General features: G+C 36.8%; 1 pseudogene; it reads left to right on the top strand.

Moving 5' to 3' along the window:
- Positions 1–21,039: 21,039 nt before the first annotated feature.
- Positions 21,040–21,510, top strand: LOC118025967 (annotated as a pseudogene).
- Positions 21,511–26,320: the final 4,810 nt, after the last annotated feature.

Raw genomic sequence — 26,320 nt, 5'->3', positions numbered from 1 at the left:
GAGGTGCATCCATAGAATACCTGGCTCTGGCGTCCAAGGGAGATTATACTTCTGGACCATACAGAACAGCTCCTACACAAGACTTCTTCAAGACTGAGGGAGGTAGCCATTTTGCTTAATACAAAACAAACACAGGCAAAATGATGAGACAGAGGAATATGTTCTGAACCAAAGAATAAGGCAAATCCCCAAAATTAAAACTTTAGTGAAATGGAAATAAGCATCTTAACTGATAAAGTATTCAAAGTAATGATCATGAAGATACTCACTGATCTTGGGAGAAGAATAGATTAACATAGTGAGAACTTCAACAATGTAATAGAAAATATAAGAAAGTACCAAACAAATTATAACTGTACTGAAAAATACACTAGAGGGTTTCAACAGCACAATGGATAAAATAGTATGAATTAGTGAATGAGAAGACAAGGCAATGGAAAACACCCAGTCAGAACACAAAAGGAAAAAAAAAAAAAACAATAATTAAAGGAAGTGAGGAGATTCAGAGGAGCAAGATGGCGGAGGAGTAGGAGACCTAAATTTCGTCTAGTCCCAGGAATTCAGCTAGATAAGGATCAAACCATTCTGAACACCTACGAACTCAACAGGAGATCAAAGAAAAGAATAGCAGCAACTCTCTGAACAGAAAAGCAACCACTTTCTGGAAGGTAGGACCTGCGGAGAAGTGAACCCGAGGTGATATTCAGGAAGATAGACGGCGGGGGACGGGACCTCCATCAACCGCTACTAGCAAGTGATAGAGCAGCAGAGCACAAAATCAGAACTTCTAGAAGTCGGGTCTGCTGAGGGACATCGCTCCAGTGGCTAAGCCAGGGGTGGAACCCTCACTGGGACAGTGTGGTCTCAGGACCCTCGGGGTCACAGAAAGACTCGGGGTGCCTGAGTGCGGCAGAGCTTCCAGGTATCGGAGCAGAGAAGCTGGCTGCAGAGACAGAGCAGAGGAGTGGGCTTTCAGCTCAAGGTTGCCATAAACCATGATCTGTGGCACAGTCAGGTCACTGCTCTTCCAGCAGGGACCCAACAAGTGGCAGATCCAGGGAGACTCCCCATCTTCCCCCGAGAGGAGTGACATGGGTGCACACCACAGGAATCTGCTAGGTTTGGAGACTCCACATGGGGTCGTGTGCCAGAAATAGAAATGCTAGGTCATAGGCCGGGTGAGCATGAAGTGTGGTCGGAGGCCAGGGAGACAGGAGTGATTGACTGTTTTCTCTGGGGACTCACTGAAGTGTGGGGCCCGAGTTCTTGGCTCCTATGGGGCAGAGACTGGGAGGCTTGCAGGGAACAAAAGCTCCCGACGGCAAACCCTAGCAGATTACTTAGCCTGGTCCGCAGCAAGGGTGGGGCAATTCTGCCTTTGGCAAAGACATTTGAGAACCACGGCAGCAGGCCCCTCCCCCAGAAGATCAGCAAGAACAGCCAGCCAAGACCAAGTTTGCCGATCAATGAGAATGGCAGAACTTCAGCAGGGAATACTGCACACAGAATTCATGGCTATTTCCCCATAACTTTTTAGTCTTTCAAAGTTAATTTTTTTAATTTTCTATTTTTTCTTTTTTTTTTTTTTTGATTTTTTCTTTTTCCCTATTTCAACCAACATCTTATCAATCCCTTTTTTTAAAAAAATCTTTTTTATTTTCATTTTTAAAGTCATATTCTATCCCTTCATAGTAGTTAACCTTGTTTTTGGTATATATATATATATATATATATATATATAAGTTGTTCTCTCTTTAAAATTTTGGGATACAGTTTCTTCTAACAGACCAAAATATACCCTAAATCTCTAGTGTATGGCTTTGTTCTAGTCTCCTGCCTGATCACATTCTCTCCTTTTTTTTTTAAATCCTCTTCTTTCTTTTTTCAACCAACTCCTTATCAATTCCTTTTTTAAAATCTTTTATAATTTTCATCTTTACAGTCATATTCCATCCCTTCATCGTATTTACCCTTATTTTTGTACATACATAAGTTTTTCTTTCTTTAAAATTTTGGGAGGCACTTTCTTCTGACAGACCAAAATATGCCCCAAATCTAGTCTGTGGCACTGATCTATGCACCAGCCTGATCATATTTGATCACATTCTGTTTTTTTGTTTGCTTGTTTGTTATATCTTTTTCTTTTTTTTTTCTTTTTTCTTTCTTTCCCTTTCTTTTACCCCAGTTTCAGGCCTCTTCTGATTTGTTTAGTGTATATTTTTCTGGGGTTATTGTTACCCTGTTAGCATTTTGTTCTCTCATTCATCTATTCTCCTCTGGACAAAATGACAAGACAGAAAAAATCACCTAAAAAAAAGAATAAGAAGCAGTACCGACTGCCAGGGACCTAATCAATACAGACATTAATAAGATGTCGGAGCTAGAGTTCAGAATGATGATTATAAAGATACTAGCTGGGCTTGAAAAAAGCATGGAAGATATTAGAGAAACCCTTTCTGGAGAAATTAAAGAACTAAAATCTAACCAAGTCAAAATCAAAAAGACTATTAATGAGGTGCAATCCAAAATGGAGGCTCCAGCTAGGATAAATGAGGCAGAAGAAAGAATTAGTGATATAGAAAACCAAATGATGGAAAATAAAGAAGCTGAGAAAAAGAGACAGACAACTACTGGATCACAAGGGCAGAATTCCAGAGATAAGTGATACTATAAGATGAAACAATATTAGAATAATTGAGATCCCAGAAGAAGAAGAAAGAGAGAGGGGGGCAGAAGGTATACTGGAACAAATTATAGCAGAGAACTTCCCTACTTTGGGGAAGGAAACAGGTATCAAAATCCAGGAGGCACAGAGAACCCCTCTCAAAATCAATAAAAATAGGTAAACACCCTGATATCTAATAGTAAAACTTACGAGTCTCAGAGACAAAGAGAAAATCCTGAAAGCAGCTTGGGAGAAGAGATCTGTAACCTACAATGGTAGAAACATTAGATTGGCAACAGACCTATCCACAGAGACCTGGGAGGCCAGAAAGGACTGGCATGATATCTTCAAAGCACTAAATGAGAAAAATATGGAGCCAAGAATACTATATCCAGCTAGGCTGTCATTGAAAAGAGAAGGAATGATAAAAAGCTTCGAGAACAAACAAAAACTAAAGGATATTGCAAACCCAAAACCAGCCCTACAAGAAATATTGAAAGGGGTCCTCTAAGCAAAGAAGAGCCTAAAAGCAACATAGACCAGAAAGGAACACAGGCAATATACAGTAACACTCACCTTACAAGCAATACAATGGCCCTAAATTCATATCTTTCAGTAGTTACACTGAATGTAAATGGGCTAAATACCCCAATCAAGAGACACAGGCTTTCAGATTGGATAAAAAAATAAGTCCCATTGATACGCTGTCTGCAAGAGACTCATTTTAGACCCAAAGACACGCCCAAATTGAAAGTGAGGGGTGGAAAACCATTTACCATGCTAATGGACACCAAAAGAAAGCTGGGGTGGCAATCCTCATGTTAGAAAAATTAGATTTTAAACCAAAGACTATAATAAGAGATGAGGTAGGACACTATGTCATACTTAAAGGGTTTATCCAACAAGAAGATCTAACAATTGTAAATATCTATGCCCCTAACATGGGAGCAGCCAATTATATAAGCCAATTAATAACAAAATCAAAGAAACACATTGACAACAATACAATAATAGTGGGGGACTTTAACACCCGCCTCACTGAAATGGACAGATCATCTAAGCAAAGACCAACAAGGAAATAAAGATTTTAAATGATGCACTGGACCAAATGGACTTAACAGATATATTCAGAATATTCCATCCTAAAACAACAGAATACACATTCTTCTCTAGTGCCCATGGAATATTCTCCAGAATAGATCATATCCTAGGTCACAGATCAGGTCTCAACCGGTACCAAAAGATTGAGATGATTCCCTGCATATTTTTGGTCCACAATGTTTTGAAACTAGAACTGAATCACAAGAGGGAAGTCGGAAAGAACTCAAATACATGGAGGCTAAAGAGCATCCTACTAAAGAATGAATGGGTCAACTAGGAAATTAAAGAAGAACTAAAAAAAATTCATGGAAACCAATGAAATTGAAAACACAATTGTTCAAAATCTTTGGGATGCAGCAAAGGCAGTCCTAAGAGAAAAGTGTATAGCAATACAAGCCTTTCTCAAGGAACAAGAAAGGTCTCAAATACACAACCTAACCATATACCTAAAGGAGCTGGAGAATGAACAGCAAATAAAGCCTAAACCCAGCTGAAGAAGAGAATTAATAAAGATCAGAGCCGAAATCAATGAAATAGAAACCAAAAGAACAGTGGATCAACAAAATTAGGAGCTGGTTCTTTGAAAGATTGCTAATGGACTGATAAACCCCTAGATTGATAAACCCCTAGACAGACTTATCAAAAAGAAGAGAAAGGACCCAAATAAATAAAATCATGAATGAAAGAGGAGAGATCACAACCAACACCAAAGAAATACATACAATTATAAGAACATATTATGAGCAACTCTATGCCAGCAAATTAGATAATCTGGAAGAAATGGATGCATTCCTAGAGATGTATTAACTACCAGACCTGAACCAGGAAGAAATAGGAAACCTGAACAGACCTATAACTACTAAGGAAATTGTAGCAGTAATCAAAAATCTCCCAACAAACAAAAGCCCAGAGCCAGATGGCTTCCCAGGGGAATTCTACCAAACATTTAAAGAAGAATTAATACCTATTCTTCTGAAACTGTTCCAAAAAATAGAAATGGAAGGAAAACTTCCAAACTCGTTTTATGAGACCACCATAACCTTGACCCAAAAACAGACAAAGACCCCATCAAAAAGGAGAATTAGAGACAAATATCCCTATTGAAAATGGATGCAAAAATTCTCACCAAAATACTAGCCAATAGGATCCAACAGTACATTAAAAGGATTATTCTCCACGACCAAGTGAGATTTATCCCTGGGCTGCAAGGTTGGTTCAACATCTGCAAATCAATCAATGTGATACAATACATTAATAAAAGAAAGAACAAGAACCATATGATCCTCTCAATAGATGCAGAAAAAAGCATTTGACAAAGTACAGCATCCTTTCTTGATCAAAACTCTTCAGAGTATAGGGATAGAGGGTACATACCTCAATATCATAAAAGCCATCAATGAAAAACCACAGTGAATATCATTCTTGATGGGGAAAATCTGAGAGCTTTCCCCCTAAGGTAAGGAACACGACAGTGATGTCCACTATCACCACTGCTATTCAACATAGTACTAGAAGTCCTAGCCACAGCAATCAGACAACAAAGAGAAATAAAAGGCATCCAAATGGGCAAGGAAGTAGTCAAACTCTCACTCTTGGCAGATGATATGATACTTTATGTGGAAAACCCAAAAGACTCCACCCCAAAACTGCTAGAACTCATACAGGAATTCAGTAAAGTGGCAGGATATAAAATCAATGCCCAGAAATCAGTGGCATTCCTATACACCAACAACAAGACAGAAGAAAGAGACATTAAGGAGTCGATCCCATTTACAATTGCACCCAAAACCATAAGATACCTAGGGATAAATCTAAGCAAACAGGCACAGAATCTGTACTCAGAAAACTATAAAATACTCATGAAAGAAATTGAGGAAGACACAAAGAAATGGAAAAACGTTCCATGCTCATGGATTGGAAGAACAAATATTGTGAAGATGTCAATGCTACCTAGTACAATCTACATATTCAATGCAATCCCTATCAAAATACCATCCATTTTTTTCAAAGAAATGGAACAAATAATCCTAAAATTTGTAAGGAACCAGAAAGGACCCTGAATAGCCAGAGGAATGTTGAAAAAGAAAAGCAAAACTGGTGGCATCACAATTCTGGACTTCAAGCTCTATTACAAAGCTGTAATCATCAAGGGAGTATGGTACTGGCACAAAAATAGGCACATAGATCTGTGGAACAGAGTAGAGAGCCCAGTAATGGACCCTCAACTCTATGGTCAACTGATCTTCGACAAAGCAGGAAAGAATGTCCAATGGAAAAAAGACAGTGTCTTCATCAAATGGTGTTCGGAAAATTGGACAGCCACATGCAGAAGAATGAAACTAGAGCATTTCCTTACACCACACACAAAAATAGCCTCAAAATGGTTGAAAGACCTTTTGCACAGCAAAAGAAACAGTCAACAAAATCAAAAGACAACTGACAGAATGGGAGAAGATATTTGCAAATGACATATCAGATAAAAGGCTAGTATCCAAAATCTTTAAAGAACTTATTAAACTCAACACCCAAAGAATAAATGATCCAGTCAAGAAATGGGCAGAAGACATGAACAGACATTTTTCCAAAGAAGACATCCAAATGGCCAACAGACACATGAAAAAGTGTTCAACATCGCTGGGCATCAGGGAAATACAAATCACAACCTCAATGAGATATCATCTCACACCAGTCAGAATAGATAAAATTAACATGTCAGGAAATGGCAGGTGTTGGAGGGGATGAGGAGAAAGGGGAACCCTCCTACACTGTTGGTGGGAATGCAAGCTGGTGCAGCCATTCTGGAAAACAGTATGGAGGTTCCTCAGAAAGTTGAAAATAAGCTACCATATGACCCAGCAATTACACTACTTGGTATTTACCCCAAAGATAAAAATGTAGGTATCCAAAGGGGTACACACACCCCGATGTTTATAGCAGCAATGTCCACAATAGCAAACTGTGGAAAGAGCCAAGATGTCCATCGACAGATGAATGGATACAGAAGGTGTGGTGTATATATATATATATATATATATATATATATATATATATATATACACATACACAATGGAATATTATGCAGCCATCAAAAGGAATGAAATCTTGCCATTTGCAACGACATGGATGGAACTGGAGAGTATTATGCTGAGTGAAATAAGTCAATCAGAAAAAAACATGTATCATACGATCTCACTGATATGAGGAATTCTTAATCTCAGGAAACAAACTGAGGGTTGCTGGACTGATGGGGGTTGGGAGGGATGGGGTGGCTGGGTGATAGACATTAGGAATGGTATGTGCTATGGTGAGCGTTGTGAATTGTGTAAGACTGTTGAATCACAGACCTGTACGTCTGAAACAAATAATACATTATATGTTAAAAAAAAAAAAAAAAGAAGAACAAGAAGAAGATAGCAGGAATTGAAAAATGAAGGGGGAGAAATCAGAGCGGGAGACAAACCATGAGAGACTATGGACTCTGAGAAACAAATGGAGAGTTTAGAGGGGAGGGAGCAGGGGGATACATTAGCCTGGTGATGGGTATTAAAGAGGGCACATACTGAATGGAGCACTGGGGTTTATAAGCTAAAAATGAATCATGGAACACTACATCAAAAACTAATATTGTAATGTATGGTGATTAATATAATGTAATAAAATAAAAAAATAAAGGAAGTGAGAATACTGTAAAGGACCTCTGAGACAACATAAAACAGAATAGGAAAAGGAAAAAGAAAGGGCCATAGAAATATATCAGGAATTAATAGACATCTCTAATCAGGGCCAAGAAAACAAGATGAAACCAAAGAGAAACACTAGTGAGGCATATTTTAAAAATTGTAAAATTTAATGATAAAGAAAGAATTTTTAAAGTCGCAGGAGGAAAGCAACTTATTACCTACAAGGCAAACCCTTAAGGCTATCAGAATTTTCAACAGAAACATTATGGGCCAGAAAGGAGTAGCATGACATATTCAAAGTGCTGTTAGAGGAAGATCACAAACCAAGAATTATCTACCTAGCAAGGTTATTATTCAAAATTAAAGTATTTACAAATTATTTTCCAGATAAGCAAATACTAAAGGAGTTTATCACTACTAAATTAGCCTTAAAATAAATGCTAAAGAAGCTTCTCTGAGCTAAAAAGAACAGGCACTAATGAATAATAAGAAAACATATAAATATAGAAATCTCACCAGATATGATAAATAAATAATAAATCAGTGGATCAACCATTTATAAAGTAAGTATTTTGGGTAAAAGACAAAAGTAGTAAAATTAATTAAAAATACAGTAATTAGCTAAGGGATGCATAAAATGATGTAAAATGTGTCTTCAAAAATATTTTTGGGTGGGATGAGTAATAATATAAAGCTTTGGGATGGTACAAAATTTATAGCAACTTAAAAGTGACTGTAGTATACCTAAGATATTTTATATGACCCTCACAATAACAGAAAGCAGCAAAACAAGCAACAACAAACAAACAAACAAAGAACCTTATACAAAATATATAAAAGACAATGAAAAAGTAATCTAAACATAATACTAAAGAAAAGAATCAAACCACAAGAGAAGAGAGAAAGAGGAGTAGAAAGGAGCAAAGAAAGGAACTACAAAAACAGCTAGAAAACAATGAACAAAATGGCAATAGTATTACCAATTAATAATACTTTAGATATGAGTAGACTAAATTCTCCAATCAAAAGACATAGAGTGTGTTGGATGGATAAAAAAATTAAAAAAACATCTTATATGCTGCCTATAAGGCACTCACCTCAAACTGAAATAAAATAAACTAAAATGAAGGATTGGATTAAAAAAAATACACCATGAAAATAGAAATGCAAAAAAAAAAAAAGAAAATAGAAATGCAAAGAAAACTAGGGTAATAATACTTAAAGTCAGACAAAAAAAAGTTAAAAACTTAACTAACAAAAGACAAAGAAGGACATTACATAATGACAAAGGAGTCAATCCAAAAAGAAGATCTAACATTTGTAAACATCTTTTCACCCAATACAGGAGTATCTAAATACTTAAGCAAATATTAAGAGAAATAAAGAAAGACAGCAATACAATAATAGTAAAGGAATTTAATATTCCACTTTCATCAATGGATAAATCATCCAGACAAAAATTCAAAAAAAAATTGGCCTTCAACAACACATTAGAACAGATAGACGTATATACAGAACATTACACCAAAACCAACAAGATACATATTATTTTCAAGTGCACATGAAACATTCTTCAGTATCAATCACATTTTAAGTCACAGAACAAGTCTCAATAAATTTAAGAAATTTGGAATCAAATCAAGCATCTTTACCAACAACAATGGTTTAAAACTAGAAATTAATTACAAGAAGAAAACTGGAAAAAAACCCCCACAAATACATGGAGACTAAGCAACATACTATTAAACAACCAATGGGTCAGTGAAAAACTTAAAGAGGAAATAAAAAAAATAACCTGGGACAAAGAAAAATATAAAATTTCAAAAATTTGTGCTCATGGGCTGGAAGAATTAATTTCATTAAAATATCCATTCTACCCAAAGAAATCTAAAGACTCAAGGCAATCCCTATAAAATACTAATGGCATTTTTTACAGAACTACAACAAATAATCCTAAATTTTGAAGGGAACAACAATAGATACTGAATAGCCATAGCAATCTTGAGAAAGAATAAATCTGGAAGTATCATATGCTACCTGATTTTAAACCATACTACAAAACTATAATAATCAAAACTATGTGGTACCCAAACAAAAAGAACATATAGGTCAATAGAACAGAATAGATAGCCCAGAAATAAACCCACTCTTCTATGATCAATTTATCTACAACAAAGGAGGCAAGAACATATAGTGGGGGGAAAAAACAGACTTTTTAATAGTGTTGTAAAAGTGGACTACCTTCTTTCAGTGAATACAAAAATAAACTCAAAGTTGATTAAATACTTAAATGTAAGGCCTAAAACCATAGAACTCCTAGATGAAAACATAGGCACTAAGCTCTTTCACATTGATCTTAGCAATATTTTATTGGATGTATTTCCTCAGGCAAAGACAATAAAAGCAAAAATAAACAAGTGAAAGTACAGCAAACTAAAACATTTTGCACAATGAATGAAACCATCAACAAAAGAAATAGGCAACATACTAAATAGGAGAAGATACTTGCAAATGATACATCTGATACAGGGTTGATATCCAAAAGATATAATGAACTTGTACAAGTCAATTAAAAAAAAAAAACATTAAAAATGGCATAGCACCTGAATAGGCATTCTTCCAAAGAAGTCATACAGATGGCCAAAAGGCAGATGGAAACATGCTCAATATCACTAATCTTTAGGGAAATGCAAATCAAAACTATAATGAGACACCAACTCACACCCATCAAAATGGCTATTATAAAAAAAAAAAAGTAACAAGTGTTGGGGAGGATGTGAAGGAAAGGGAACCCTTGTGCACTGTTGGTCAAAATGTAAATTAGTGTAGCTACTATGGAAAACAGTATGGAGGTTCTTCAAAAAATTAAAGATTGAATTACCATGTGATCCACCACTTCCACTTCTCACTATTTATCCAAAGAATGTAAAACACTAATTCAAAAAGATAGACATTCCTATGTTTATTTCAGTTTTATTTATAATAACAAAGATATGGAAGCAACCTAAGATTCCATTAATAATAAATGGATAAAGAAGATCTCCTCTCTCTCTCTCTCTCTCTCTCTCTCTCTCTCTCTCTCTCACACACACACACACACACACACACAAACACAGTGGAATATCACTCAGCCATAGAAAAGAGTGAAATCTTGCTAATTTCAACAACATGTATGGACCTAGAAGGCATTATGTTAAGTGAAATAAATCAAACAGAGACTGAATGACACATGACATAAAATTTCTACTTATATGTGGAATCTAAAAAAATAAAACAAACCAATAAAACAAGAATAGAAGTAGGCTTATAGTTGCAGAGAGCAAACTGATAATTGCCAGAAGGGAGGGGGTAGAGGGATGGGTGACATAGGTAAAAGGGACCTACACACTTCCAGTTTTAAAATGATTAAGTCATGGGGATGTAATGTACAGCATAACAAATATAGTCAATAACATTGTAATAATTTTGTATGGTGATTGATGGAAAGAAGATGTAGTGGTGATCATTTTGTAATGTATAAAATTATCAAATAACTGTGAGATAAATTTGAAACTAATATATATTGTATTTCAATCATAGTTCAATGAAAAATATAAAATAAAAGAACTAGAGAAAAGGAATAGGAAAGGAGAACTAAAGAGTAATAAGAGGGTGCCTGAGTGGCTCAGTCATTAAGCTTCTGCCTTCAGCTCAGGTCATGATCCCAGGGTCCTGGGACCGAACCCCGCATCGAGCTCCCTGCTCAGCAGGAAGCCTGCTTCTCCCTCTCCCACTCCCCCTGCTTGTGTTCTCTCTTGCTATGTCTCTCTCTGTCAAATAAATAAATAAAATCTTTTAAAAAAAGAGTAATAAGAGTACTAAGAAAAATTTTCAAATAAAGTATTTAAAGTTACAAAGATAATAAAGGAACTAAAAACGAAGAACCATATTTAGGAAAAGAGGAGAAGAGATGGTGCATATGAACAAAATATTCACCCATTATGGAAAAATGTCATTAGAAAATGTGTAAAATTGATAAGTAACCATATAAATATATTATTTAGAGATATGGAAGTAGCCACCAAACTAAATGCAGATTCACATTCATATGTGCCTATGTTTGCCTAGACAATTTTACTGGTACTTGAATATCTTATCTTCAAATATGGTGATACTGCTTTAAATTACAGCAATTGTGGCTTTTGAAAAAATAGATCAAATCAAGTAATGATAGTGACAGAAAAAAAAAATGACCCCTTATGTCATAAGTATATATTGTTTCTTTTAAAGATTTATTTATTTTTTTTATTTTAGAGAAGAGAGATAGAGAGAGAGTATGAGCAGAAGGGGCAGAAGGATAAGGAGAGAGAATCTCAAGCTGACTCCACACTAAGCATAGAACCAGACATGGGGCTTGATCTCATGACCATGAGATCATGACCTGAGCCAAAATCAAGAGTCAGATGCTTAAGCAACTGTGCTACCCAGGTGCCCCCATAAGTATATATTGTAAATACAACTCTAAAATTGTATTTTAAACTCTAGAAATCATAGTAGTACTTAAGAATTCCATTATCCTTTCCTGAGAAAGATTTCATGAGAATAATTTTCATTTGATGCCATTATTTTGTCTTGTATTCTAGTAGTTTAGCCACCTATACTACCTCATCAGGGGTACTTTATTCCTCTTCCATCCAAACTATGGGCAGACATATGGCCTACCTCTCTTAGACTCCATTAGAAAACACAAAACACTTGCCTCTGTGCTATTCACTTCAAATTCAATTTATAGCTCATTTAGCTAAATTCCTCATTTTGGAGATGAAGAAACAAGCCAAGAATAGGAAAAGGATTTACTTGTTTTACTTTATCATGAAACATGTGTTTTAGGGGGGAAATTATAGAGTCCCCACAGTTCTATAGTTCCTATGTATTTAACTTCAATTTGTGTATTAGCTAATTTTGTATAGAGTAAGTACTCTGAGGTGGATTCCAGTTTTACAAACAACATCTTTCATTGAATAGAAACAATGAATAATTTTGCAGCCTCCTTCTTTGTTTTTTCTGGTTATTTGATTTGCCTTCATTTGACTCCTAATTAACTGTAGTAATTGACAATATAAGCTATTTAATCAAATGCTAGTATTGTGTATAATATCATATAATTTCTGGGTGCTCCATAAAGGAAAATATCTTCTGGAAAATAAAATAAGCTATCAGTTGACTGTTTCTATTGTTAAGAGGGTGATACTTAACATATTGATTTATTTTTTGCTTTAACATTTTGTACTGAATTGGTTTCTTTTACCTTGTGCTCATATTGCCAAAAGGAAATTAAAAATCTATATACATCATTATTGGAGAAATCTTCATATGAGTAAGACTCTATGAATATGTGTAATACAAACCTAGACATATTACTAAGCAATTTACATGCTTCATTTTCCTATAAGGAAGGTCTTATTAATGTCCCTTTTTACACTTGAGGAAAATGATATTCCAAGGGATTAAGAAGTTATGCAGAGGTATTCTGCAACTAAGTGATAGAGTAAGAATTAAAATCAAAGCTGTCTGAGTCCAAAACTGTAGGAAGTAGCAACTACATTATACAACATTTATGATGCTCTCCATTTTCAACTTATTTAGGTATTTTGAGGGAGATCAGGAAATTTTTGCTAACACATTTTAGGACACAAGGACCTTGATTATCACAATGCTCAGAGTTTGGGATTTGATGAAAGCTTATTATTTATTATAGGATTACCTTTTTCTTTTATCCCCTGTTGAAACTACCTTATGAAGAAGATAATTTTCACCAATGTAGAAAGCCAAGAACAACAAAAAAAGAATTATTACATATATTTGGCCATATAAAGATTTATAAATTTTTGCATTGCAAAAAACAAACAAACAAAAAGCAATAGATATATGATAGTTGGGGAAAATACAACAAAGAAGAAAAATGAAGATTAATATCTATAATATCTATAATAATATAACATCTATAATGAAGAAGTTATAAACTGGCAAATGATATAAATAACTCATGAGAAAAATAGAGGCTACAAAGGCATGATTCTCAAATGATCAAACAAAAGTGGACAAAGTACATTCCAAATATATTCAAATTCACTAGTAGTCAGGGAAATGTAAGGTAAAGTATCAGTGAAGTATTATGCATCCATTATAATGGCAGAGGAAGATCTGTAACATCTATTGCTAACTTAGCTGCAGAGAAGTAGGTATTATTTTATTGCCTTTAAATAAAACTAACAAAACATCACTCTTTCTTCTGCTCTCTGCAACGCTCCTCTCCCCGTGTGTGTGTATGTGTGTGTGTGTGTATTTCAAGGTTTGATATGATAAAGTGAATCTTAGAGAAAAATAAGGAATGATACATAGTAGGATGTTGTTAAATGTTATCTGGAGAAAAGAAAAGAAGTAGAAATGAATAAGGGTAGAAATGGGGAGTGGGAGAACAAAAAAAAAAAATTAAAAAAAAAAAAAACTAATGTAAGGCAAATCCAGAATGTATGGCATCTTGGAGTGTAAAATTATGTGTGTGCTTTCATAAATAAGTTGGAACTAAAGGCAATACCATTAGATATATATTAACTGACTTATAGGGATAACCAGGATATTGTCAAGCATAGGAGTAAGTTATAAAGTACTGCATATTTATGATTTTAGTTTAGACAAAAAAAATATCTATCTGCTTACATGTACTTGTATGTACAAGGAGATTGTATAAAAGAAAAAATGAACACAAGGCTAGGGATGGATGTGTGAAGAAGTTAGACATACAAGAGTGAGCACAGGGTATTATTAATTTTTAACAAATTTTGTATTATTTTAATTGTTATAATAAATTTGTATTACTTTTGTCAGTAAAAAAATTATACAAAGAAAAAAATTGATCATAAGAAAAAATCAATAAGGAAACATCAATCTTAAACAACACATTATACAAAATAAACTTAACAGATATATATAAACCATTGTAAACAAAAGCAACAAAATATATATTATTTTCATTTGCACATGAAAAATACTCCAGGATAAATCATATGTTAAGTCATAAAAGTCTTAAAAAATTAGAAAGATTGAAATCATATTAAGCATCTTTTCTGACCATAATTGTATTATAAATAAAATACAAGAAGACAAGTGGAAAATTTACATTATGTGGAGATTTAAAAACATGCTACTAGATAACCAATGTGTCAAAGAAGAAATCAATAGAGAAATTAAAATATAACTTGACAAATTAAAAATAATATACAAAATATAGAAAGACCCCAGATGTCCATCAACAGATGAATGGATAAAGAACGGGTTGCTCAGCCATCAAAAAAAAAAATGAAATCTTGCCATTTACAGTGTTGTAGATGGAACTAGAGGGTATTAGGCTGAGTGAAATAAGTCAGTCAGAGAAAGAAAAATACCATATGATTTCACTCATATGTGGAATTTAAGAAACAAAACAGATGAACATAGGGGAAGGGAAGGGAGAATAAAAGAAGATAAAAACAGAGAGTGAGGCAAACCATAAGAGACTCTTAACTATAGGAAACAAACTGAGGGTTGCTGGAGGGGAGATGGGCCAGAGGATGGGGTAATTGGGTGATAGGCATTAAGGAGGGCACTTGATATCATGAGCACTGGGTGTTATATGCAACTGATGAATCATTAAATTCTATCCCTAAAACTAATAATATACTGTACATTAACTAAATTGAACTGAAATTAAAAAAGAAAAACTAAAGCCCAAATTTACTAGAATGAAGGCAATAGCAATTATCAAAGCAGAAATAAATGAAATAGAGACTAAAAAGATAATAGAAAAAAATCAGTGACACTAAGAGCTAGTGTTTTGAAAAGATAAACAAAATTGATAAACCTATAACTAGACTCACCAAGAAAAATATAGAAAAGTGTCAAATAAATAAAATCAGAGTAAAAAAAGGCAGCACACTGTTACAACACAAATGCAAAGGATTTTAAGAGACTACTATGAAGAAGAAATTGATAAATCCTAGCAACATACAACATTATAAGACTGAATCAGAAAGAAATAAAATATCTGAGCAGACTCATTACTAGTGAGGATATTGAATGAGTAATCAAAAACCTCCCAATGAACAAAAGTTCAGGATCAGAGGTCTTCCCTGGAGAATTTTACCAAACATTTAAAGAAGAACTAATATCAATCTTTCTCAAACTCTTCCAAACATACAGAAGAATAAGTAACATTACTGAACTCATTTTATAAGGTCAACATAACCTGATACTAAAACCACACAAAGATACCACAAGAAAAGAAAATTAAGGGCCAATATCTCTGATAAATATAGATAAAAAGTCCTCAACAAAATATTAGGAAAACTGAAATCAACAATATATTAAAAGGATCATACAACATGACCAAAAGGGATTTACTCCAGGGATGCAAGGATGGGTCAACACCTGCAAATCAAAATTACACACTACATTAATGAAACAGAGGATAAAAATCATCTCAATAGATGCAGAAAACACATGTGAAAAAATTCAACATTCACTTACAATAACTCAACACTCTGGGTATAGAGAGAGTGTACCTCAATGTAAGTAAGGCCATATAAGACAAAACCCACAACTAATATCATACCCAATGGTGAAAAACTGGACATTTTCCCTCTAAGATTAGGTATAAGACAAGAATGACCATTCTCATCATTTTTATTCAACACAGCATTGGAAGTCCTAGCCAGAGCATTTAGGTATGAACAGGAAATAAAAGTCATCCAAATCAGACAAAGAGAAGGGGGATTAAGAGGTACAAACTTCCATTTACAAAATAAATAAATCACAGAGATAAAAGTGCACTATAGGAAATATTGTCAAGATAGTAAAAATATTTGGAGACAGATGGTCAGTACACTTGTCATGATGAGCACTGAGTAATGTATAAAATTGCAGAAACATTATATTGTATATTTGAAACTAATATAACACCGTATGTTAATTATAATTCAATTAAATATTCATCCAAATAAAAAAGTCCCCCAAATTGGAAAAGAAGAAGTAAAACTGTATCTACTTGCAGATAAAATGATATAATACATTAAAAACATTAACTCCCCCCAAATCTGCTAGAACTAACAAAAAGCATTCAATAAAGTTGCAGGATACAAAATCCATATACAAAAACTTGTTGTGTTTCTACACAATAATAATGAACTAGCAGAAACAAAAATGAAGAAAACAATTCCACTTATAGTTGCATCAAAAATAATAAAATATTCAGGTATAAATTTAACCAAGGTGGTGAAAGACATGGATTTGGAAAACTGTAAGACATTGATGAAAGAAATTGAAAAAGACAAATTATAAATAGATATTCCATGCTAATGGATTGGAAGAATTAATACTGTTAATTTGTCCATGCTACCCAAAGCAATCTACAGATTTAACACAATCCTTATCAAAGTTCCAATGGTATTTTTCACAGACATAGAACAATCTTAAAACTTGCATGAAACTATAAAAGATCCTGAAAAGTTAAAAAGTAATCTTGAGAAAAAGGAATAAAGCTGCAAGTCTCATGCTACCTGATTTCAGACTATACTATAAAACTATAGTAATTGTAATAGTATGGTACTATGGCCCCAAAACAGACAACAAGATCAATGGAGCAGGATAGAGAGATCAGAAATAAACCCAGACACATACAGTCAATTTAGTTATGACAAAGGAGCCAAGAATATTAAATGAGGAAATGGCAGTGTCTTCAATAAATGGTGTTGGGAAAACTAGACAGTCACATGCAGAAGAGTGAAACTGGACCACTATCTTACACCATACACAAAGATTAACTCAAAAATGATTAAAGATTTAAACGTAAGACACTAAACCATAAAACTTTTAGAAGAAAATATAGACAATAAACTCCTTGACATTAGTCTTGGTGAGGTTTTTTTTTTGGATTTGACTCCAAAAGTTATGGAGTAATAAGTCACAGGAATAAAAGGCACAGCATAAGGAATACAGTCAATTATACTGTAGTAGTGATGTATAGCAACAGATGGTAGCTACGCTAGTGTTGAACATAGCATAATGTACAAAATTGTTAAATCACTATGTTGTACATCTGAAACTGATATAACATTGTGTGTTGATTATATTCAAAGAAAGTAAAATCACACACACACACACACACACACACAATGCAGTGTAATTCAGCCATAAAAAGAAGAAAATCTTGGGGTGCCTGGGTGGCTCAGTTGGGCATCTGCCTTCGGCTTAGGTCATGATCCCAGGGTCTGGGGATCGAGCCCTGCATCGGGCTCTCTGCTCCACGGGAAGCCTGCTTCTCCCTCTCCCACTCCCCTTGCCTGTGTCTCCTCTCTTGCTGTCTCTCTCTCTGTCAAATAAATAAATAAAATCTTAAAAAAAAAAGAAGAAAATCTTGTACTGTGTATGAAACTTGAAGGAATCATGCTAAGTGAAGTAAGTCAGAGAGAGACAAATACTGTATGATTTCACTTATATGTGGAAAATTAAAAAGCAACAACAACAACAACAAGAGGATGGATACAGAGGACAGATTGGTGGTTGTAAATGTGTGGAGCCTGGGGAATGGATGAAGTAGGTGAAAACAGTTAACAATTACAAAGATCAAGTTTAAAACAATTAAATCATCAGGATGTAATGTACATCATGGTGACTATAGTTCATTATATTGTATAGTATTTTTGACAATGCTAAGAGAGTAGATCTTAAAATTTTTCATCTTAAGAAAAATTTTGTATTATATATGGTGATGGATGTTAACTAGATTTATTGTGATGATCATTTCTCAATAGATACAAATATTGAATCATTATGTTGTATATCTGAAACTATTATAATGTTATAGGTCAATTATATCTAAGTAAAAAGAAAAAAGAATGGGAAACAAATTCTCTAAACATAGCATTAGTTTTCTACCTCAGTAAGTGGAGTATAAAGAACTTTTCAGGAGAAGCCTGGGGATATGGCAGGGTAGGAGGAACCTAAGCTAACTTTGTCCCACTGATACACCTAGATAACAGTCACATCAGTGCAATCAACCCAGAAAGTGACCTGAAGACTGGCAGAACAGACTCTCCACTGTTAATCAGAGAGAGGAGGCCACATAGAAAATGGTAAGAGAGACAGAGACCGGGTTGAGAACAAAACTCAGTGAGTCTAACCACAAATGAAAGGGACAATACAAGCACAAAAAGGGGAGATGAACAGACCCCACATCAGGCACTCCAGACATGGGAAACCTTCACTGGGAGTATGAGTTCCCAAAATATTTGACTTTTAAAACCAGTGGGGTTTAAGGTCAGAAGTTTTACAATCAATGGGGCTTAACCCTGGGTACTTTAAAAATAAGCTGGCTCAGTTCTGGGAGAGCCTGAAGACAATAGGAAACTGAGTCACTGCCTGTAGAGAAACAGCATAAAAACAACCCTACTGAGATACAGCATAGAAGCAGCAGTTTGAAATGTGCCTGAGGCATAGGGGAAGGAAACTTATTTATTAGTTTCAGAACATGCACTAGAGGGGCAAGAATACTAAGAAACTTCTCCGAGAACAAAAGAGGTGGCAGGCACCATTTTCCCCTGTACCCCCAGCATAGATGCCCAGACACCTGCAGGAACCAGTGCAAACACTCCCCACAAAGCTTGCTAACACTGCACACCCCACTCCTATGTTCTCCTGTAGATCTTCCCCATTTAACCCCCCAATTCAGCTAGAGTCCCTACAAAGTGGCTCTAGCCAGGTCTCATCCTGCAATCAGCCCTGGTAGGGAAAGGCACCTAGCTGCTAAGATCATACCCCCTACCCCAGCATCGTCCTGGAGACTTACCCTATCCAACCCATCCCACTTGGCAGGAGTCCCTACAAAGTGGTGCTTATTGTGTCTCATTCTGGAAGAGGCCCCAACAGTGACCAGCACCATTCCAAAGTGACTCTTATCTTAAGGATAGGGGAAAGTAACCACACACACTAGTTCTATTGCAGCCTCCACAATGGGCTGGGGCAAACATCTGATCTGATTGCTAGCCCTGATCTGATTGCTAGGCCACCAAGAAAACCTCACAGGGGAAGCTTAAGGAGAGAGCCCTGTAGTTTGAGGTCACTGCAATCCCCACAGTCACACTGGGGGCAAAAATCTGGTCTGAATATAGGTACCAACAAAAGTCTCTCAGGGGAAAATGCAGGAAGAACTACCTGCAGTTCAGTGTGACCATAGCCCTGCCTGGCAAATGGGCTGAGGGCAGGTACAGAGTCTGATCCAATTACAAGCTAAAAGCAAACATGGCTCAACCACAACAGTAGGGTGCACACAACACACTTTAGAGACATCCCTGAAGGGCTTGGTTCTGGTGAAAAGGGGACTTTGCACTACAGGGCACAACAGGACATTTTCTTCATAACATCACTACTTTCAAAGTCAGGAGATACAGCTGACTTTCCTAATACATAGAAACAAACACAGAGAGTTAGACAAAACTAGGAAACAAAAATATATCCAAAATGAAACACCAGGACAAAATCAGAGCAAAACAGCTAAATGAAATGGGGATAAGCAATATGCTTGACAGGGAATTCAAGGTAATGATCATAAAGTCACTGGATTTCAGAAAATAGTGGAGGATCTCAGTGAGGTTTGACAGAGAATTCAAGGTAATGATCCCAAAGATACTGGATTTCAGAAAAGAGTGGAGGATCTCAGTGAAACTTTAAACAAAAAGAAAATATAAAAAGGAACCAATCAGAGGTGAAGAACTCAATACCTGAAATTTAAAAATACACTAGAGGGAAAAAAAGTAGTCCAGAGGAAGCAGAAAAAAATAAAAAAATAAATGGGCACAGGGTAAGAAAGCTCAGTGAAATCATCAAGCTTAATAATATCTGCATTATAGAAATCCCAAAAGGAGAGGAGAGATATAAAAGGGCAGCAAATGTACTTAAAGAACTAATAGCTGAAAAATTCCTGAATCTGGGGAAGGAAACAGAAATCCAGATCCAGAAACACAGACAGCCCCCAACAAAATCAACCCACAGTGGCCCACACCAAGGCACAGAATGATTAAAATTGTAAAAAGCAGGGATAAGAGAGAATTTTAAAAGGAAGGAGAGAAAAAAAAAAGTTACATACAAGGAAAATCCCATAAATCTATCAGCTGATTTTTCAGCAGAAACTTTGCAAACCTTGAGAATGGTATGATATATTCAAAGTGCTGACAGGAGAAAACCTACAGGCAAGAATACTCTATCCAACAGGCTGTCATTCAGAATAGAAGAAGAGATAAAGAGTTTCTCAAACAAACAGAAGTTAAATAAATTCATCACCACTAAACCAGCTTTACAAGAAATGTTAAAGCAAATCTTTGACTAGAAAGAAAAGGTCATATGAAGAGTAAGAAAAATACAAAAGAAAAAAAAATTCATAGGTAAATACAAACATAATAAAGGCAGTAGATAAGACACTTATAAAACCAATATGGAGGTTAAAGCACAAAGCAGTAAAATCAATTTTATGTATAAAATTTGTCATATGATTCATAAAATAAAAGAATGTAGCCTTTTATGAAGATGGCATCAAAGTCTAAGAAGGAAGCCCCTGCCCCTCCCAAAGCCAAAGCCAAACAAAGGCTTTGAAGGCCAAGAAAGCAGTGCTGAAGGGCATCTGCAGTCACAAAAAAAAAAGAAGATCCACATGTCACCTACATTCTGATGACCCAAGACACTGCGCCTGTGGAGGCAGCCCAAATATCTCAAAAGAGCGCCCCCAGGAAAAACAAGCTTGATCACTATGCCATCATCAAGTTCCCCCTGATTACTGAGTCAGCCATGAAGAAAACAGAAGACAACAACACACATGTGTTCATTGTGGATGTAAAGGCCAATAAGCACCAGATCAAACAGGCTGTGAAGAAGCTCTACAACATTGATGTGGCCAAGGTCAACACCTTGGTCAGGCCTGATGGAAAGAAGAAGGCATATGTTCAACTGGCTCCTGACTATGATGCTTTGGATGTTGCCAACCAAATTGGAATCATCTAAACTGAGTCTAGCTGGCTAAATCTAAATATAAATTTTTTCAACAACAACAACAAAAAAGTAAAGTGTCACATCATATACATAAAACATGAGGGGAAGTAAAAATTTAGTGCTTTTAGAATGGGTTCAAATTTAAGCAACCATCAATTTAATATAAACTGCTATATTCATAAGATGTTATATATCAACCTAATGGTAACCACAAATTAAAAACCTGTTAGAGATATGAAAAAAAGAGAGAGAGAGAATCCAAGCATATCACTAAAGAAAACCAGCAAACCACAAGGGAAGAAAGCTAAAGCAGGAAGGAACAGAAAAGAACTACAAAAACAGTCCTGAAGGAAGTAACAAAATGGCAATAAGTACATACCTATCAATAATTAATTTGAATGTAAATTGACTAAATGCTCCAATGTAAACCCATAGGGTGACTGAATGGATGAAAAAGCAAGATCAATCCATATGCTATGCTGCCTACAAGAGATTTACTTCAGACTGAAAGATACATTCAGATTTAAAGTGAAAGGATGGGAGTTAAGATGTTGGAGTGGTAGGGGGATCCTATGCTTGCCTTGTCCCTTGAAAATAGCTAGATAATTATCAAATCATTCTGAACACCCAAGAAATTGATCAGAGGCCTGAGAACAAACTGTACATATAAAGGGAGAGAAAAGGCCAAATTGCGGAAGGTAGAAGCTGCAGGGAGTTGATTTTGGGGAGAAAAGAATTGCAGGTGCTGTTGGGGGAAGGATCTCTGATCATGGAGAGAGAAGACAGAGAAAAAGAGAGAGAGAGATAAAGAGAGAAAGCAGCATGCAGTGGATTGCACAAGAAAAACTCTTCCTTGAAACCATTGACTGGGAAAAGAAGAGGGGTTGATTATCACAAGTTTTTACAAGCAGGGGAGCTCAAAGTCTGAAGTTTTAAAAGTTCAGGCCATCACCCAGGTCATGTGTGGTGGGCTTAGTGCTTCTTATGTGGGGAAGGAGGTCAGAGGCCCAAATCAGAAAGCATGGTCTGAGGATCTCATGGGATCTCTCTCATGCACCAGAAGAAATAGTTCCCCTTCTTAAAATGCATTTGGGAGAGGTGGCACTGCCTCTCAGGGATCAAAAGAGACAGGTGGGCACAATTGAGTGACCACGTTAATTATCATAACAGCAGAGGCACCTGCTGAAGGAAGCTAACATGGAAGCCAGCTTTTGGCTGTGTTTTACCATAAGCTCCCAGGCCCTGCATGGTCATAAGATTGCTTATCTGGGACAAACCTGCACCAGCAACAGCATGGGGAAACCTCCCCCAGAAGATCAGCATGGGTCTACACCACTCTAGGTCCCTAAAATTTGGAGTTTTTGAAACCCAGCTGTGCACCTGAGATAAAACACAGGAGCTTTGCACCACCAGGCAGGCAGATGGCACAGACACAGGGTGAAAGCAGGGTTCTGATGGAAGTCAGGGACACAAGAAGGGGAAATTGTATGCTCTTCTGTGAGGGCTTCCTGAACAGCTGCAGGCTTAAACTCTCTTGTCTGGGGACAAGACAACAGTGTGATGCAATTCCCCCTGCCCCACTCATCAGCACCGACAGACTTCAGTGTTCAACACTGTGCCCCTCAGTGGAGGCTGGAGCCATTTAACTAACCCCCACCTCACTGGTCCCTGCAAGGTGCATCTTTACTAGGGCAAGTCAGCCTGATAAGAGCAGTAGGCCCCTCCCCCAGAAGACCAGCACAAACCCCCACATGCACCAAACCTACTGATCATAGAGTGTTGCAAACTTCAGCTCTAGTGGAAATAGGGTCAGGCTTATTTTAACAAGCAGACAAAAACAAAACAAAAAAAAAACTATTTAAAACACCACACACTGGACAAGGTCCAAATACTCCCCACTGTTATCAAGGAGAAACTCTGCAGAGGACTGAATGAGGGAAAGAGAAGCCAAAACAAAACAATAGAGTGCACACTCTGAATGACCTCCTGAAGTGCCAGGCCCTGGATACTATAGGATCTCTTCTTAACATAGCCATTATTCTCAGGTATAGGAAATTTAACAGGCTTTCCTAACATACACACACACAAAATAAAAACTGACCTAGACAAAATGCCAAGATGGAGGAATTTGCCCCAAATGAAAACATGAAGAGGTCATGGCCAGTGATCTAATCAAAACAGATATAAGTAATATGCCTAAACCAGATTTTAAACAATCTTAAGGATACAGGCTGGGCTTGAGAAAAGGACAGAAGACATGAGAGAATCCCTTCCTGCAGGGATAAAAGAACAAAAAACTAGTCAGACTGGGTGCCTGGGTGGCTCAGTTGGTTAAGTGACTGCCTTCGGCTCAGGTCATGATCCTGGAGTCCCTGGATCGAGTCCCGCATCGGGCTCCCTGCTTGGCGGGGAGTCTGCTTCTCCCTCTGACCCTCCCCCCTCTCATGTGCTCTCTCTCATTCTCTCTCTCTCAAATAAATAAATAAAATCTTAATAAAAAAAACTAGTCAGACTGAAATTAAAAATGCTTAATCAAGATGCAAAACTGACTGGATACAATAAAAATGAAGATGAATGAAACAGAGGAAAGAATCAGTGATATAGAAGATAAAATTATTGAAAATGATGTAGCTGAAAAGAAGAGGGAAAGAAAAGTTTTGGATAAAGAAGGTAGACTTAGGGAACTCAGCAACACCATAAAGTATAATAACATTCATATTATAGGAGACTCTGATGAGAGGGGAAAGGGGGCAGTAGTTTTATTTAAGGAAACAATAGCTAAAAACTTCCCTAGTCTGGGGAAAGAAACAGACATCCAAATCCAGAAGGCACAGAGAACTCCCATCAAATGCAACAAAAGCAGGCCAACACCAAGATATATTGTAGTAAAATTTGGAACTATAGAGATAAGGAAAGGATCCTGAAGCAGCAAGGGAAAAGAAATCCCTAACCTACAAAGGAAGACAAATCAGGTTTACAGCAGATCTTTCCACAAAAACCTGACAAAAATCCCCAACCTACAAAGGAAGACAAATCAGGATTACAGCAGGTCTTTCCACAAAACCTGACAAAAAAAAAAAACAGAAGAGAGAGGCATGACATATTCAATGTGATGAATGGGAAAAATATGCAGCCAAGAATACTTTATCCAGCAAGACTATCATTCAGAATACAAGGAGAGAAAGTTTCTGAGACAAACAAAAACTAAAGGAGTTCTTAAATACTAAGCCAGCTCTGCATTAAATATTGAAAGGGACCCTTTGAGTGGGAAAGGAAGACCAAAAGCAACAAAAACTAGAAAGGAACAGGGAAAGTCTCCAGAATCAGGGACACTACAGTTGCTGTAATAAACAAAATGGCACTAAATACTTATCTATCAATAATCACTCTAAATGTAAGTGGACCAAATGCTCCAATCAAAAGACATAGTGTATAAGAATGGATTAAAAAAAAAAAATAGGACACATCTATATGCTAAGAGACTCATTTGAGACCTAAAATCACCTCCAGATTAAATATAAGGGGATGAAGAACCATCTATTATGCTAATGGCCATCAAAAGAAAGCCAAAGTGGGGTGGAGCAAGATGGCGGAGGAGTAGGAGACCTGGATTTTGTCTGGTCTCAGGAATTCAGCTGGATAGGGATCAAACCATTCTGAACACCTACAAACTCAACAGGAGATCAAAGAAAAGAATAGCAACAACTCTCTGAACAGAAAAGAGACCACTTTCTGGAAGGTAGGACATGCAGAGAAGTGAACACGAGGCGATATTCGGGAGGATAGACGGCGGGGGAGGGGGCCTCTGTCGGCCGCTTCTGGCAAGTGATAGAACCACGGAGCACAAAATTGGAACTTTTAGAAGTTGGCTCCGCTGAGAGATGTCACTCCGGTGGCTAAGCAGGGGGTGGAACCCTCGCGGGACAGTGTGGTCTCAGGACCCTCAGGGTCACAGAAAGACCGGGAGTGCCTGAGTGCGGCAGAGCTCCCAGGTATCAGAGCAGGGAAGCCGGCTGCAGAGACAGAGCCGAGGCGCGGGCTCTCAGCTCAGGGTTGTCATAAACCGTGATGAGGGGCACAGTCGGGCCACTGCTCCTCCAGCAGGGACCCAACAAGCGGCAGATCCGGGGAGACTCACCTTCTTCCCCTGGGAGGAGAGGTGCGGGAGCGCACCGCAGCGATCTGCTGGGTTTGGAGACTCCACACTGAGTCGGGTGCCAGAGATAGAAACGTGCGATCACAGGCCAGGTGAGCACAGAGTGCGGCTGGAGACTGGGGAGCTGGGAGTGACTGACTGCTTTTCTCTGGGGGCTCACTGAGGAGCGGGGCCCTGAGCTGCCGGCTCCTCAGGGCAGAGATTAGGAGGCTGCCATTTTCACTCTCGTCCTCCAAAGCTATACGGAAAGCTTGCAGGGAACAAAAGCTTCCAAGAGCAAACCGAAGCAGATTACTTAGCCCAGACTGGGCAAGGGCAGGGCAATTCTGCCTCCAGCAAAGACATTTGGGAACCACGGCAATAGGTCCCTCCCCAGAAGATCAGCGAGAACAGCCAGCCAAGAACAAGTTTACCCATCAATGAGAATGGCAGAACTCCAGCGCTAGGGGAATACTGAACATAGAATCCATGGCTTTTTTATCATGATTCTGTAGTCTTCCAAAGTTAAATTTTTTTTTTACTCTCTTTTTTTTTTTTGAGTTTTTCCTTTTCCCTTTTTCAACCAACATCTTATCAATCCCTTTTTTAAAAAACATTTTTATTTTTCATTTTTAGAGTCAATTCTATCCCTTCATAGTAGTTACCCGTATTTTTGGCATATATATA

Source organism: Mirounga leonina, unplaced genomic scaffold (genome assembly GCF_011800145.1).
Source record: "Mirounga leonina isolate KUSES-001 unplaced genomic scaffold, KU_Mleo_1.0 Mir_204, whole genome shotgun sequence".
Classification (NCBI taxonomy): domain Eukaryota; kingdom Metazoa; phylum Chordata; class Mammalia; order Carnivora; family Phocidae; genus Mirounga; species Mirounga leonina.
Note: the sequence above shows the minus strand (reverse complement) of the source record. Positions and strands in the feature narration are given on the sequence as shown.